The sequence below is a fragment of the Centroberyx gerrardi genome, chromosome 2 (assembly GCF_048128805.1).
Source record: "Centroberyx gerrardi isolate f3 chromosome 2, fCenGer3.hap1.cur.20231027, whole genome shotgun sequence".
In the NCBI taxonomy this organism is placed as follows: Eukaryota; Metazoa; Chordata; class Actinopteri; order Beryciformes; family Berycidae; genus Centroberyx; species Centroberyx gerrardi.
In genome coordinates, this window is record NC_135998.1 from 33,249,846 (window position 1) to 33,262,648 (window position 12,803).

General features: G+C 41.4%; 1 protein-coding gene across 1 annotated transcript in view; it reads right to left on the minus strand.

The window, feature by feature from the left end:
* The window catches only part of epha5 (EPH receptor A5), a 90,272-nt gene extending 85,648 nt beyond the window's left edge, over positions 1-4,624 (minus strand). Inside the window, exon 1 of the mRNA XM_078288408.1 lies at positions 4,609-4,624. The gene's annotated coding sequence lies outside the window, so the exon portion shown is untranslated. The remainder of the gene's footprint in view (positions 1-4,608) is intronic.
* Positions 4,625-12,803: the final 8,179 nt, after the last annotated feature.

The following is a 12,803-nucleotide window of genomic DNA, read 5'->3' on the forward strand; positions in this document are numbered from 1 at the left end:
CATCACAGACCGGCCGCTTGGTGAACATGAGCTGCTGTGTGACGTTCACTGACCTCACTGTGCAGGATTTCTGAGTACTGAAGTTCAAAATTTTCAAACAGTTACCTCTTGCTGCCATTTTTTGCTGCCAAAATGTAAAGTTGGCAACACTGCAGCTTTAATACCGAGCCAACGCTAACATGTATGCCATTTGGTTAGTCATCCACAAATTGCACAGAACCTCATAAATAATATTCATGTCTGAGTATAGTATAGTTGAGTACAGTATTCCAAGCATGACATGAACATTGATAAGCCATGTTATAAAATACTCTATCCACATATCAACTCTGTCCCAATGTCAACAGAAGGATAGACAACCATAAAAAAAAGTCTTTCTGCAGTGAGGAGAAGGTGGAGGAAGCAGGACAGCTAGTTCAGTAACTGAGACACACTCACTCTGCAAACCCCCCAACACACACACACACACACACACACACACACACACACACTACTCTTCTCTTACTGTCTCCACTGCTCTGCAGAGAATAATAAAAGATGTCCTTAGGAGGCGATTAGACATCTAATTAGGCCATAAAGAAGAGATAAGTGATGCTGAACTAGATCATAAGGGATAGGTTACCTCTTTCATTCGCTCTCTCTCCCTCTCTCCCCCTTTCTCTACCTCTCTCTCTCTCTCCCTCTCTCCCCCTCTCTCTCCCTCTCTCTCTCTCTCTCTCTGAGGATCAAACCACCTAACAAGTTAGAGCTCAGCAGTGACAATGATCTACATACTTATTATTAAAAGTCATCAACGTTCCATGGAAAAAGTGATTTAAAAGTCTTGTAGCGACATTACTTCAAGGAGTATTTTTGAATATGTTGAGGATTAAGTGGATTTTCAGCTTGGGGAATTACCGCTGAAGTTAAACTTGAAATGACAACTGAATGGTGCGAGAGGCACAAGTTGATTTTTCAATCGCACATACTGGACAATCCTCGCAAGTGACCATGGGTCGGAGAGCCAACTTGACCTGGATGATCCTCAATATCATCTTGTCTGCAACACTTTCTACTCCCCACTATTGAAACAAATAGTTAAAGTCTATAACACATAACCTTCCTAAAGACCTCTGCCTCTCTTCTAGTCTCTCTTTCTCCATCGGTCTGTACCTCATGATGATTACTGTGGCATCTTTGTCTTAGCTTGGATCTCTCTCTCTCTCTCTCCTTCCCAACACATTATAATTCATCCAAATGCAGAAAATTCACCATCCCCAACAAAATTACAGGGGAAAAAGCAAAGTGGCAGGTTTTAAACCCCCCTTGTGTGTCGACACAAACATCTCAAATCACCCCCCCATTAGACAGATATTGTTATTAATGGAATACAATAACAATCCCTAATACAGACGTGAGGCATTTGGCACTGCATCAAGAAGCCGATGCCCACAAATTGATCAATTAAAATGAGAATTGATTAGCTTGAGGGCAGCAAATTAGTCAACCTGGCACAGTGTTCCCCGTGCCATCGTTCATCAGCGGTGGACCCCCACTGCTGGATGACTGTCCCCACTGCTAGAAAAATGTTAATACAATAAAAGAGTCATCTGGGTTTTTCTTGGTTCGCCAGTTATTCCTTCAATTAGTCACCATCAGAGGAGGAGGAGGCGAGCAGTGGGAAAAGTTAAACTTTCATTGGCATAATTCCTGCTTGGTGTGTGCATAAAAGAAGGGGAGACTTCAAATATTTGACAAAAGTCCTCATTCATGTTGAATGAGGCAAGTATAGCAGTGAGACACATTTAAAGCAATATTCAACTTGGTTTTAACACGGGGGTTATTTGGCACTCGACTGCCATGAAAACCAGAATATAAACTACTCACAGATCCTGCTTGTAAGACAACAAAGCATCCTGGGTCCATTGTCATTTTGCATTTGGTTTACACTAAAAATAGTATTTAAAAATAAAACTAGATCCGGTCTCCCAAACAGGAAGTATCTCTCCTAAGTGGTATCCCTCTGCAATAAAAATGCTATTCGGCGAAAGTCTGTTCTAAACGTTGGACCAACAGTCAGCTGAGAATCACAGCAGCAGGATCTGTTGTTGAATCTGTTCACCAACGTGTTCAATGTCAGTTTTCAGTCTATTTTTGTGGCTCATTCAAATGAATGGGAAGTAAAAATCTGAACGCTACAAACTGGTCCAGTTGCATCTGATCTTGGTCAGTAGATTATATTCTGGTTTTCATGGAGGTCAAGTGCTGAATAACCCCCATGTTAAAACTAAGCGAAATATTGCTTTAACTGCAAAACTTCAAACTGCAGTTATATGACGTTCTCTCTCATACGAACACAGAAAGTGACGAGTGACGACATGCGTCGAGGCGGAAGTCCCCTGTCATTCCTTCAGGGCGTCCCAAGCAAACTGAACAATTGTTTAATTTTACTCTCTTTCAATTATCATAAATTAGCCCAATGAGAGAATATTGAATAAGGGCCATTTTAATCACGGGTTTCTCTCTCCTCTGCAATTATGCATGTAATGGTATGATTATCTATTGCAATGCAAATACGTGCCAAATTTAATCTAAAACTCTTCTTACATGGCAGCCTCTGGCAAATGCTTCTTAAAAGGGTGATGAGGGTAAATACATTCCATTTTAGGTGTTTTGTAACGTAAAAGTTAGCAGCTTTTCAAGTTAAATTTGTGTGTTTAATGAAAAACAGGTTTGCCACAAAGTGCTGTTACAAAGAAACAGAGGAGATAAATACATAAGAAAACAAAGAGAAAACAAACGCAAGACTAATTTTAAGATGTGAGAGAAGTGAGCATGTGTATGTGTGTGTGTGTGTGTGTGTGTGTGTGTGGCTCCCCCATTCATCTGCACAGGAGTCAAAACAGACATCACTGCCTTGTGATCCAGCCTGCCATCGACTCACTGACTCACAATGCACCTTCTTTTCCACATAGCAGCCAGCTTGGCACTAACAAGGCTGTTTGTACAGTTTCAATGGGAATTCAAGTGCGTTTATTCTCACTGCAGGTCTTATACTCTCGGTCCTAAAGAAAACAAACTGCAGGAGTTATTGATTCAGACAGGCCAATAGTGGAACTCCTCTCTCAAGTGATTTTTTTGTGAATTGTTCATGGACTTTGCTATATTATGCTGAACTTGGACCAAAGACGCCTCCATGCAGACCAATAAGATTTTGCCCCACAGACCCCCATTTAAGGAGACAGTTTGTGGTTAGATATGATTACATCCAGAAGAGAGGTTGGCTATACAAAGCAGATAAATTCAACCATCTCTTCACTTTGCAATATTTCAAACACACTGGTGAAATGAAACCATTTCTTATATTTCTAAAGGATCCCGTGCAACCCCATCAAGCACTCCCGGAGTGTCCCAGGGCCACACTTTGGGAACCACTAGTTTTTTTTTGACGTGGTGTTGGTGTTGGTGGTGTGGAGCAGTAAATCTAAACACTGACCAAATAAATCTGCCATGTGAAGAATAACCACAGAAAGATGAATGCTCTCTTTCCCCGGATCATGCTGTCTAATAGCTCTAAACAATGGCTTTCATTTCAAGCTATTAAAATTCTGTCCAGTCCGGGGACAATAGCGTGGGAACCAGATGATCTTTCACCGACACACAGTTTCATCCTAAGCGTTTTTTTTTCTCCCCCTTTTTGTTTTTGACAGGTAGGCTATTCTTATTCTTGAGTTCTTTAATTAGTAAATTACAAATGTCCACATTTGGCAGTTGTCAGGAAACAAAATCATTATTCAATTAAAAGTGAAAATTGATTAGTTAGAAGTTAGCAAACCGTTGAACTGGCATATTAAAAAAAATAATAGCACCAACTTATGGGCCTAATTGGTTCCGGTTGAAACTGTTCATTTCTGACCATAAATATTATTATTAATTATAAGCAATTACTATCATAACTCATTGACTGGCAGGCGCGTTAATGAGGTCCAGAGTTTATTGGATCCAATCCACATCCATAAAGAAAGAGAGCTAGACTAGCCTGATCTTAAAATCATGAAAATATATCGGAAATATCACAGCAAAACTATAAGTCCCTATAGTAGAGATGAAAAAAAAACAAACTATCATAATAAACTCACTATACTGCAGACAAACTATAAGTCAATATAGGAGCAGATATGAATGTTACAGTGGCACCATATTGGATAAAGAATACCATGAAGTACAATAAGGCCATAATAAACTCACTGCTGACTACCAGGCACACTATAGGAACATCTGAAGATTACAGTGTTTTTTGCAGCGCACTCTGCGTCTGTCGGCGCAGCGGACTGGTTATCTGGAAACGGGCATGTTCTGATCAAAGGTCCTTTTCTGAGCAAACAGTTATAATAGACGTATGGGACACAGCTGTCATAAACATTATCTGCTCAGCTGAATCTTATCGGCGACCTCTGTCTCTGTCAAACGGCGTCGGAACCGGAGCCAAACCGGCGGCGGCATAACCGACGGACGGTGGGGGGGAACCTGAGGTGAAATGGACCTTTAACCAGTCAGACTTGTCAGTGTCAAATCCTAGTCTTGTACCTGACGGCGTCTGTCATTAACCCATCTGTGTCTGTGTTTTACCTTGATTTGCGGGGATGCACCACGCTCCGAGCACTGCCAGACTCCAAACCCACGTCCATGCCACCAACCGAATACAACAACTCCACCGACGAGATTGCATGGCGCATCCAAAAAATCACAATCGGTAACGGGGGGGGGGGATATTGCCTAAATAACAGCAGTTACGGTCAGCACAAAGCGGGGCACGGTAAAGAAATCATCTGTATCGTTATGTGTCCGGTCAGAGAGATGGTAGCTCATTTTATGCGGCGGGTAGGGGAAGGTAGAGCTGTGCGCTCCGGGTTTGGAGAGGCGGGCAGGGCGCAGGGGGGCGGAGTGAAGCACCCGCGCTCTCCAATCAGACAGACCCTCCACAGGTGCACCTCGCTGTTGGACTCGTTTCTCCAAAAAAAATAAATAAATAAATAAATACAAAAAATAAAAGTAATGCATTACTCTTTACTCGTTGCCAATTTCAAAATCAATGTCATTACTTTATGTACACTACCAGTCAAAAGTTTGGATACACGCATTTATGCAGAATTATGCAGTGACCACAAAAAGTGTCAAAACTATCTTATATTTTAGATTATTTAAAGTAGCCGGAAATTCATACATCTTCACTATATATAATTTGTCTAAGAAACACATTTCAAGCATTTAAGCAGAAGCCTTTAGATCAAAATGGCTTTAAGAGAATGAAAAACACAGAACATTCAATCAGGTGCGTCCAAACTTTTGACTGGTAGTGTATTTCTCCCTGGGGGAATTACACTATTCCTTTTGCCTTTTTTGCATGTGAGTGTGGCTACATAACTGCATGTGTGATGAACAGTGTTGGGTTTGTTTCTTTAAAAAGTAATGCTCAATCATTTCATCTTTCTACTTCCTATTACTTCCTGGGAGCAGTAATACCTTACACCATCCTCTATATTGCTTTCCTGTATGGAGGAAAGCAGTAAGAAGAGAAAACACAGCAAAGCCAGTCAAGTGAAGTTAAGTCAACTCTATATAAAAAACCAAATTTGCACAAATTTGTTCCAAAGTGCTTTATAGAAACAAAAAAATAATAATACATTTATTTGTACAGCGCTTTTCATGCATAGGAAGCAGCTCAAAGTGATCACAGACAATAAAATGATACAATAAAAAATACAAAGGCAAATTTAAGTCAGAGGCACAATTCAAATTACTTAAAGCAGGATGTTAAAAATGTTGAGCATCACTGATCTAGATGATTAAAGTGAAACTTTCAGAAACACTGTGAACATTGCTGTGGGTTGTTGTTTTTTTTTTTTTTTTTTTTCTGACTGCATTCGCCACCTGCTTCCTTAACGCCTGTGCTGGCTTTATGGATGCTGGTCACCTCAGCCTCCGGCTAGATGACATTTCAAAGTAGACAGCTCACCAAGGTGTGAAGTTGGGGTGTGAATCTGACCAGTTGAGGGGGAAGAGGATCGGATTAACCTACACTTATTGCCTCAAGGCGAAAAGTTTCATATTATGCCTTTAAACTGACTGCTGTCTCTAGTTGGAAAACATAATATTCTTTATTTGTCCACTTAGAGCAGTGGCCTCCAATCATGTGATCTATCATGATTTCACTGAATTTTCAGCTAAATCAGCTGCTGTAGTGTTTGGTTGGAATGAAAACCTGCATGCACATGACTCTCAATGGGAAAATGGTTGGAGAAAACTGACTTACACTAAGCGAAAGTCTGAAACATTCAACATTTATTCTGATTCCATGCTTCGGTACACGTAAACACACACCTGATCAGATCACTTTATTTAGTTTCCATGTAAACAGTCCATTTGGACTCTTCAACTGGTGGGAATTCATTTGGTATGCTAAAATATTATGCATGCAGCCATATCCAGTGAGAGCTGATGTCCAGGATTGTTCGAGGGGAATGAACCAAACCATTTGCACGTTCCCAATTCCCATAAGCACCACACACAACCTGCTGTGGTGTCGGACCGTGCCAAGCCTGCCCGACACCGGCCATTAGGCAGTTGCTGCTGTGTAAATGAATTGGTGGTGGTGTGTGTGTGTGTGTGTGTGTGTGAGACTAAAGCAGTCCATGGGGCCGATACAGAATGATAAATATTAATTTCATACAGTTGATGCAGGTAACTTCAGTTTATTGATAGACGAGAACACAGCGGAGGGATACCATTTAGGAGAGATAGTTCCTGTTTGGCAGACCGGATCTACTTTTATTTTTAAATACTAATTTTAGTGTAAACCAAGAATAGAAACGCAAAATGACGACGGACCCAGGATATTGCATCTGTTCACCAACGTGTTAAATGTCAGTTTTCAGTATTTTCATGGCTCATTCAAATGAACGGGAAGTAAAAATCTGAACGTTACAAACTCGTCCAGCTGCTTCCGACCTTGGTGAGTAGTTTATATTCTGGTTTTCATGGTGGTCAAGTGCCGAATAACCCCCATGTTAAAACTAAGTGGAATATTGCTTTAAGTTATAAGTAGGAGGACCTGCAATATGAAGTTCTGTCCAGGGTCACAGTGATAATTAGAGTGGGCCAATGAATGAGAAACACATTATTACCAAGTATAATAACTGCACAGGAATTTGCTTTAGTGACATCTCACCAGTTAGCAAGTACAAACTGTTTTATACACATGGTACAGGGACCATATGACCTCGCTTTCAGTTCTAGAGGAGAGAGCAAGGCACACAAAAGAAAGTAGACCTATGTAAAAACTCCACAGCCCATTTATATCTTTAAGATTCAAACACTGTGTGCTTTCAGGCAACATGGCACACAATATAGCTGCAGCTGCAGAGGAAGGATGCTGAGAGACCACCAGTGGATTGGAAAAGTGTATCATGAGATAGCTGCTGTATGCTGAGTAGGTTGTAACTCCTGGAGAAGATTACAAGCGGGGTTTTGGAAAAATTCTCATTTTCTTTTCATTCTGCTCCTTTCTGGTACATTCCAGGCACGTGGCCACAGAATTTGTGTTCCCACATCAACACAACTGATGTGATAACAGCTTCCAATCTTTCGAAGAGATTTTATGGAGTTTAAGGACTGGCAGTCTTTTGACCCAGGCCAAACTATGCATGCATACTTTTTGGGCCAAGAGCTCAACTCAAAAATAAAACAAAGCACTCATTAAAACATTTGCAGTCGCTTTTAGAAATAAGGGTGGGTGCCCCTTTTTGAATAAAGGTGCTTCGTTTCTTGTAGATATCTTGACCCATTTAAGGCAATCAATGGATGCACAAGGAATTGGACCTGGTTAAGTGGTGTGAACAGTTTCTAAGATTTTCTTCAGAGTTTCAGAATACAGAATTAACACAGTAGGTGCAGGACAAGACATATCAGGACCTGCCATATACTGCAGATAAAACATATGGTATGACAGAAGACGGACCATAAAAACACTACAGGCATACATTCAAAGCTAAAGAATTGTTCCAGTGTAGCATTTATTTTTTTATGGGGATAATGATACTCTTGTCTCTCTTGATACTCTTAGGCTACGTTCATACTGCAGCTGAAAGTGTCCCATTCTGATTTTTTTCACTTTTCACATGTGACACAAATCTGATATTTTTTAATAAGTGTGAACAGGAAAAAGCTGAATGGAGTCACATTTTTTCAGTTCTGATCTGGACCACATGGATGCGTGCTACAAAATCAGATCCTGGGGCATGCGACCTACATGCAACTTGTATTTTTACACCCGAATCGAAATTTGTCAGCGTTGCCATGACAACAACTAAATCTTACTTTAGTTGTTGTCGAAGCACAATTCCAAAACAAAAAGTGTGAGGATGGAGGACAGATAAAGATCCCGGAAGTTTACTTGCCAGCCGAGGATGCATCGGACGGAGACTTGACCAATGAGGACGAAGGGAGGAAGCCCCAAGGTTCATTGCGAGAACGACGCATCACGTCCGAGCAGCGCTGCAGTCTGCAGTACAGAGCCGGGTGAAACAGCTGGGAAATTGAACAACTGTGTCTTAATTATAATCACACACACGCAGTCCATCTCAAACTGTCAGGAAGCTTCTCTGTTCACTTTCATGAGAAGATCGTTCTCTCCAAGTCAACTTGAGGAGAAGAACTTTCTCCACAAGGACACGAGTATCGACTTGGCGTTCTTGGATTTGAGAGTCAGCTAAGGTCTTGTCAGTGGATTGGCGCCAGTTTGAATCCCTGAGCAAGCTGGAGTAACAATTCCCACCAAATAACTACAACTGAAGTGCTCTTGAGCAAGGCCCTTTTGCTCAGTGACCCTCAGTACAGACACACACACACACACACACACACACACACACACACACACATAAACACACAAACAGTCTTACTTAAGTCACTTTTGGGGTATTTACATAGACTTATATTCATTTCCTGGAGACTTACCCTAACCCTAACCGTAACCACTACTTGCCTAACCCTAACCCTAACCTTAACCCTTAACCTTAACCTTAACCTAACCCTAACCCTAACCCTAACCTTAACCTTAGCCTAACCCTAACCTTAACCACTGACCCAAAAATCAGCTTTTTACCAATTGGGGACACGACTTTTGTCCCCAATTGCACAAGCCGTCCCCAATCAACTGGTCTTAAGTCTGGTGTGTGTCCCTGAAAGTGACTTAAGTCATACCCACACACACACACACACACACACACACACACTAGCTAACTCTCCACACTGTAGCTGTGAATGAGAATTTGTTCTTTGTCAACTCGCCTGGTTAAATATGTGTTAAAGCAAAACACACTCACCACACATTATCTTTCCACTAACGTTCCTCTAATGTTAACGCTGTAAAGCAGTGTTGTATCATCAAAGCGTGTTGAATTCATTCATATTTATGGCATCATAAAACTATAACCTGGTTTGTGATGATTCTGTAATGGCATCTTGGTTTTGATCCCCCCCCCCCCTTTCACTTCAACCCCCTTTTCTCTTCAATCCCTCATCTCTCTCTCTTATTCTCTTTCTTTCTCTCTCACGTTTACCTACTCAATCAGGCACATACACACCTCTCTCTCTTTCTATTTCTCACTCTCTTTTTATCTTTCTCTCTCTGTCTGTCTCACTATCGCTCTCTCTGTCTTTATTTGTCTCTCTCTTGTTTGTCTCTCTCTCACTCTCCCTGTTTTCACTCTCTCTCTGTCTCTCTCCATGTATATCTTTCTCTCTCTCTCTCTCTCTCTCTCTTTCTCTCTCTTTGTCTCCCTCTCTCTCTCTGGCGTGTTCCGTTTCTTTGATCACTGAAGGATTCTGGGTGATATTCTCGTGGCTTACCCTGCTGACACCTCCCACGCTCCTTGTGCGCACACACGCACACACACTTCCATACCTATGCATGTACAAACACATTCATGTACATATGCACACACACACACACACACACACACACACACACACACACACACACACACACACTGGTTCATTCCTCACTCACCCAAGCCAGGAATGCACCTTCAATGATCCACTATGCCCTTTCTCTCTATAGAGTGTAGATTAATTTTCAGCCTCAATAGACGCACAAACCCTTACTTCCTGTTTTTCCTCATCTATCAGTTCGTCACACATTGTTGGCATCCTCAAATCTGAAATGTAGCTTTTATTTTATTTTTATTTTTTTAACTGTAAATGATAGCCAACAGTGTTTGCCACGCTTAAGCCTAGCTGTAGGTGTAATGTCGGGGTGGTGTTGGTGTACTATAGATGTGTATGGGTCTGATCAGCGCTGACAGCGGGTGTGGAGGTGGTTCTGGGATGCCAGAAACTGTCTCCCGGAGGTGTTGTGGGCCTAATTCAATGAAATGTCTGTGTTCATATAAGGGAAATCCACCCTCCAACACTTTAACGCTGTTAAAAAAACAGCTACTGGTGATGTATCTTGCATGTATTTCCAGCAGTTACAGTGCAGTTTGATATCAGAAAATGTTTCAGCGATCTAAAACATCAGCGGTAAGCGTCAGGTTTTGGTGTCAGTCCCTCAGAATCAAAGAGCGAGGGCTTCTTTCTAGAGCCGCCATTTTGCACCAAGAGATGTTCAGCAATCACACAGGGAGAAATCCATCGTAGAAGAGGAGAGAGACCAATTTCTCCACCCACAGGAGCAGGAGAGAGACCAGAATGCAATGCAGCCACGAGACAGGTTGGGTTTTGAGTAAGGGGCACAGACACGCCTCAATGTTCACAAACTAGTTGGCTGGTAAACTAGCTATATCAAATGCTCATACGCCCACCTTTGACTGAAAGCAACAAGTCCATCCCCTTCTCTGGGGGTTGTCGAAAGGCATTCTGGGAAATGTAGGAAATCACTAACTGAAGTACAAGTAGACGAGGCAAGTTGAGTGGGTTAACCAAAAAAGCACTTATCTCCTGGAATGCATTAAATATAACAAATGTATGATATCTAACAGCGTAAGAGCATATCTTTAATAGCCTCAGTGAAATACTTATTCTCACCCTCTTTCTAATTCTAATGTTATTCTAATGTCTAAGCTAGGTTTCTACATAGGTGTTCACCCAAAGAGGCACTAGGGGTACATTAGACACTCTGTATTATTATGTAAATGCACATGCAGAAAATGCTCCATTATCAAGACACCAGCCCAAGACACTGATAATGCATTGTAAAATGTCAAAATGTACTTTCAAAATATGATCAATTTTTTTCCTTTTGAAGGCAGCAGGTCTCTGCAGGAGGATAACGTGTTTTTCAGCACCATATTAAACCAATTTCAAAATTCAGTGGTTTGGTGCAATCAGATGTGATAGAGCCTCGGAGGCCGAGCAGTCAGCTGTGATTTTGTGTCTGCCCACTCATGACAGTAGGGGAGGGAACAGGGAAGCAAGGTTATACAGGGTCGAGTGCACACACACACACACACACACACACACACACAGCAGGGGGTAGTAAGGGTCGATAGGTTAATCATGATGACAGGCTGCCAGGGACCCCAGTATTCTCTCTCTCTCTCTCGCTCTCTCTCTCTCTCTCTCTCTCCCACACACACTCATTATCTTGCTCTCTCCCTCTTTCATTCTTCTCTCACTCACTCACTCTCTCTCTCTTGTGTTGTGCGCACACACACACACACACACACACACACGCACACACACATTTATACCAGGAGATATTTTCATGTTGGCACTGCTAAGACAGCTCTGTCCTGTATAGTATAGTATAGTATAGTAAAGTAAGTCAAAACTGACTCAGTCCTCAAGCTGAGAAGGCATCTCTCCCTAAACACACACACACACACACACACAGGCACACACACACACACACACAGATTAGCTGTTATACCTGAGAACGAATGTCTACAGTGCAGATGTGATGCAGAGGAGATGGTTGACCCTGTTTTTTTTTAATCACTATGTTGCATTAGTCATATAGTGACAGCAAAGTGTATGCAAATTTCATATATCATACCTGCAACATGGGCAATAAAAAAAAAAAGAATCCTTCAATTAATATATACTTGTGTAAACCAAAATGCCCATTTTATATTGCAAGTGTAAAGTCTGAAAGCCATGAAGTTGCCTCTTGGTCGCTGTATGGAGGATCATTACACTGATTTTTTTTTATTTTGGGGCATTATTCATTCTGATTTACAATGAGAGGGGAGGGATTCAGTGTTTTTCTTAACACTAGAAAAGCCAATCGCCGTCAGCTGACTGCTGTTTTGAATTTTCGACTTAAGAAAGGAAAATAGCACACTTTGGCACACTTAATCAAAGCAGAAACATCTTTTTAATTAATTGTTAAGCTTTCAGTCCTACATAACCTTGATCAGGACATACAATCAGTGCAGATGTATGGGCTGGTAAATATATAAAAAAAAAAGCCTCAAGGAATTTATATATACCAGTTTTTATCAATGGATAAAAAAAAAATCTCTGTTTCATTTATTACCACCTACACCCTCTAAATCTCACATTATAAAGAAGATGGTGCTGAAGCCCAGGCATCTTCTTGCTACAGACCCAGCTATTTAAAGATGCGCCCGTGTTTGTCTAAAGACCGGGACCAAATCTCCGTAACAAACTGGTTAGAGCCAACATTAAACAGCCGCCTAAACACACTCTCCTTGCTCCTCATAAGAGATGGAAACTACCCGTGTGGACAACAACACACACAAGACCTTTAGACTTCCTAGGTCAGGAAAAAGGTTCCCTGTCAGAGACTTCATCACATGTGACAC